This window comes from Octodon degus, unplaced genomic scaffold, assembly GCF_000260255.1.
Source record: "Octodon degus isolate 3935 unplaced genomic scaffold, OctDeg1.0 scaffold00054, whole genome shotgun sequence".
In the NCBI taxonomy this organism is placed as follows: domain Eukaryota; kingdom Metazoa; phylum Chordata; class Mammalia; order Rodentia; family Octodontidae; genus Octodon; species Octodon degus.
The window spans coordinates 10,904,843-10,909,893 of NW_004524630.1; the positions used below are offsets into that span (position 1 = coordinate 10,904,843).

Sequence of the window (5,051 nt, forward strand, 5' to 3'; positions counted from 1 at the left end):
GCTCCAGAATGAAAGCAGGCCACTGAAGAGAGAAAGAGCTAACATAGAAGCTGTCTTTCGTATCCCCCATTCTGGTGTCAGATCTGTGCCATCCTGTCCAAAACCTCCTTGATGTCATGCCAGAAGAATGAAGGTAGCATGTTCTGATTGGTCCCAGGTGCAGGGCTTAGAGCTGCTCTGCTGTGCACATGCATCCCTGATTGACACAGGTCGTGCTGCTCGCCCACCGGCTGCCACACCCTGACCGCCTGCCTCATAAAGAGGTGCACAATGCTAAGGACAATCCACCAAAGATACATAGGAATCCTAAGTGAATATGCACCAGAGTTGCCGCTGATAGAAGTGAAGGAAGAACTAGATAACTTCCTAACATTACCTGGAGACTTCAATATCAAGAACTGGACAGAAAATCAGCAAAGAGATAGAAAAACTCAAAAACATCATTAAGCAATAGCACTGACTTTTTCTTATTTTTTATTTTTATTTTTATTAGTACATGTTTGCAGAACGTAATGATTATATTGATCACGTAATAAAATTAATTTTTAGAGACCAATCCATCCAACAGCAACAAAGCGCTCACTCTTTATAAGCATTCAGAGGACACAAATCACCACAGACCACAGCCTGTGTCATGAAACAAACCTCAACAAATTTAAAAGAATTGAAACCCTAAAGAACTAGTTTTCCATGACAATGAAATCAAAAACTGATAATGGAAAGACAATAAAAAGAATCTCCAAACAACTGGAAAAAACAACACAGTTCTAAATAATCCACAGATTAAAGGAAAAAACCCCAAGGGAAATTGAAAAGCACACTAAACTGAATGAACATTAAATTATAACATATCACTGGGGTGCAGCTAAAGCTATGCACTGGGAAGGTGTTAGCACCAAATGTTTCTTACACAGAATAAATGAGATAAAGCCTCAAGTCAATAGCTGAGTTTCCACCCTGAAAGCCCAGAGAAAACACAACAAAATAAACTGAAACTGAGGAGAAAATAAAGAGCAGAAATAAGTGGAATTGAAAACAGAAAAACAATAGCGAAAAATAAATGAAAAGAAAAATAAATGAAACAAAGTTAATTATTTGAAAGGTTAAGAGAAGTGACAAACAACTTCTAACATGATTAATAATGAAAAACAAAGAGAAGAAACAAATCACCATTATAAGTGAGTATCACTAAATATCTTACAGAAGCCAGAAGGATAATAAGATATATTAGGTACTACTTGGAAGGAACAGAAAGAATGGCTCAGGAAAGAATCCAGATACACAAAAACGATGCTAGTCACTTGCCTAAACAGGATGAGCTTATTGATATTGTACATATAATTATGTGTATATTATACATAAGGTGAAAACAACAAAAATAAAAAGAAAACCAAAAAAATCTCTTGAGGACAACTTTATCCCCACTAGAAAGGATGGAGCAAAAGAAGACCGCTCCCCAAGGATGCTCCAAGTTGACCTTTCTGTCCTCCAGTAACTGCCTTTCACAGCCTTTCCCAGCCCCATAAATGCACACTGCATCATTTTTGAAATTTAGGCAGTAGGCTAGTGAAGCTGCTCATTGCCAGCAAAGGCAGGCAGTGAAGGAGCAAGATGAAGGAAAACAACGTGTGGCCATCACCCTCCACTTGATCCTCAACTACAAGGTTCCCTCCATGTGCTTTGTGTGTGCACAGCTAGAAAATATGGCCCCACCAGAGTGCTTTTTTCTGTTAGTCATCCAATTCCTCCTCTGTGTGAAAGCCATAATGTATAAACCTGAAAGAGGGAAGGGAGGGGAGGCAAAGAGTGAGGAAGGGCCCCCAGATTTCAATTCCCTGCACGTTCTTCCTTGCCTCTCAAACTGTTTTTTCCTACGCTAGATCCTATCACAGAGAAAGGCAGCCTCTGGCTCAGAACTCTACTGTAACTGTACTTCATTTGGAAATGACGAGGTCCAGTGGTAGTTAAGAGACTAAAATCAGTTCATAGTCGAAAGATGGCCCTGGCCTGGCCATGCCATTTCTACTCCAGTCAGGAGACCTGTTTCAGTGCAGCTCCCGAGACCTTACCTCAAGCTATGCACTGTGAACTCAATCTCCTAACACTCTGTCCATGAGCTTTCCCCACACCAGGATATTTATGCACTACAGTGAGTTGGAATTACCTGTGATTTTGGGTCCTAGATCCCCCACCCCCACCCCACCAGACCTCCGACTATCCTGGTACCAGGAATCTGCAGCAGGGAAATTCCTCTCTTATCATAGGGAAGCCCACCTAAAAAAGCTGGCCTCACCAGACCGCTCCTTATCTCCTCTGTGAGGGAGCAAGAATTATGCGGTCTTGTCAAGCAGACTTTTCCAGTGGAATCAAGGGAAACGGTCAGTTTGCCCTCTGACCTTCTGGAAAAGTTGCCGCTGGGCTTCTTTCTTGTCTAGTGAAAAATTCCACCACAGAACTTCTAAAAGACAGATTGTAAGATGCTCTTTATGTCCTGTTCAGATCTTCAAAGCCCCTGATAGAAGCTTTGGGCTTAAGAGAGTCCAGCTAGATCTACCAGTGAGTACCATGGGGCTTTGGGACCAGGGGATCATAGCTGCCTGTCTGCAAATGTGAGCTACTGTCTCAAGGAGACTGGAAGCAGACTCCAGATGACCATGTTGTCTTTCTGGAGGTAGACAGAAAAAATAACAGTGTTGGCAAAAAAAAAAAAAAAGGAATGGGACAAGTCCAGTTTATGCAAATCCATCATACTCTCCTCCTAAAATATTCATCCATAAATACTGTGTAGAAAGACAATGAGACAGTTGCTTTTATTTCTTCCCATATCCTTAAAGCACACTCCACAGGGTATCATGGAGATGGATTTTTTTTTTTTTTTTTTTTTCAGAACTCAGGCCCTTGCACTTACCAGGGAAGCACTCATTCCACTGAGCCATCTCCCTGGCCCCCAAGATGGATTTCTTGAAGAGGAAATCTTCACTTCTCAAATATTTTTTAACATTTTGGCCACTTTTGTCATTATGTGGAAGGTCAGTGAAGTCAAGTTACTAGAAGAAAGCAGGGCAAAGGCATCTAAAACTATAATGGAATTATCTTCCACATGTGTTTCTAATATTCTGGCAGGAATAATGTCATCCAACTACACTTAGGTAACAGCACTGTAATCCAATTGTCCCAAAAGAAAATTTTTGAATGTGTGGCATGTCTTCTATCAATGAAGAGCATCACTTTTTATTTAAAAAGCCAATTTTGGTGATCAAAAATACAAAAGGGTCCACCTAGGAAGGAGCCAGAGAAGTACTGAAATGGAGGTAGACATGGATAATAGAAAGAAGGAAGGAATAAAGGAAAGAAGGGAGGGAAGGAAGAAGAGAGAGAGAAAGTTGAGAACTAAACAGACATTTGAGAGCTCGTACTGCACTGATGTTCAGTTACCTGGATTATCCAACAGAGTATAATTCCCCATTCCTTACTTAAAAGTTCAAATCAATATAAGCAAGAGAATGGACAAAAGTCTCGGTGCCAATCACTGCTATGTCTAAGTATGATGAACATCAGATTACTATGAGAGAGCTAGAGTGATATTTGCAAGTGGCAGTGGACATGGTGAAGTTTATTAAATGTTAGTTAAAGGCTTTGATGTGTTTGGAGCTTCTGATGAGAGACAAAATGCCATCTCAAATATATGTACAGGGCTGGGGAGATGGCGCAGTGGAATAAGCGCTTCCTTGGCAAGCACAAGGGGCCTCAGTTCAATCTCCAGTTCCGCAAACAAAAAAAAAAGAAAGAAAGAAAAAAAAAATACACACACACACACACACACACACACATATTTGTGTGTGTGATCTTGTCAATAATCCTAAAACATTATTAACACTACCACTCTGGTTTATGACTTGTCCTACAGGAAAGCCCAATCCCTTCTCCTGCTCAACTCCTATGGAAGCACTCAGTGCCCACCTTCCACCCAACATCTTCCCAGGCTCTGTTCCATGCCCTACCTGGGTTATCCACAGTGAGAGAGTGAACACTGTTCACTGCTGTCTCCTCATAATTGTCAACCAGGCTAAAAGAGTCCAGACTTCCACACTCATGAAAGCTGCCTATCTGTACACATGGAAATTTTGAACATATCTGAAACATTTTTTCTTTTCCAGAGTATGAGCATCTTCCAAATGTGAGAAGCAAAGAAATGACAAACCAGATGAAGGACATAATGACCTGTGATATTTAGTACATATTAGCCATTAGTCAGTACTTGGGCTGTCCGAATGTTTACATCATAACTGAGGGCTTCTTCTCTGGAAAAAGGGTGGTACACAACTGATTTTCATGGAACATAATATCTAATTTGTCTTGGTCAATACTACTGTAACTCGATATTAGCAGGGTCATATAATTGTCACTTTTTCTCTGTAAGCCAACACTCAGACTGGCTTTGTGGCATTAACAGCACTAGATTACATTCTGAGAGAACTTGGTTCCTGGACTAACTATATGGCATTGGGTTTTCTTTCTTGATCCATTCTACCAATCTGTGTCTTTCAACTGATTTGAGACTATTCACAGTGAGAGCTGTTACTGAGAGGTAATGACGTATCTATGTCAATGCATTATTTTCCTGCTGCGGATTTCCTCATTTTTCCCCTTTTGCTTAGCTGCTCATCCTGTCAGATGTATTCATTCTTTTGACTTATTGATATTGTTGCCCTCATTGTCTCTTTCTAGGCTATCCTTGAGAATTGTTTGTAAAGCCAGTTTGGCAGTCATGGATTTCTAACTTTCCCAAAGTAACCCAGGCAGTTGAATACTAAGGCTGTGGCAAAGGATTATAGTTATCCATGTCAAAAGTATATCACTAAAAACATCTCTGTACTAGTGACAAAGTCATTATACTATAAGCATCCCTGAACCTCAACACGAAACGAACAAAACCAATAGAAACACAGGAACAAAAGGCAATGAAATGCCTCTCCAAACCCTCAGCTCCGCTGAAGCCAATCCAGGGAGCACCAAAGGCAAAATACCATCAGCCACACACCTGAATTACT

The 5,051-nt window shown here is 40.7% G+C and overlaps 1 pseudogene; it reads left to right on the top strand.

Moving 5' to 3' along the window:
* LOC111817303 overlaps window positions 1–4,752 on the top strand; it is a 10,966-nt pseudogene extending 6,214 nt beyond the window's left edge.
* Window positions 4,753–5,051: the final 299 nt, after the last annotated feature.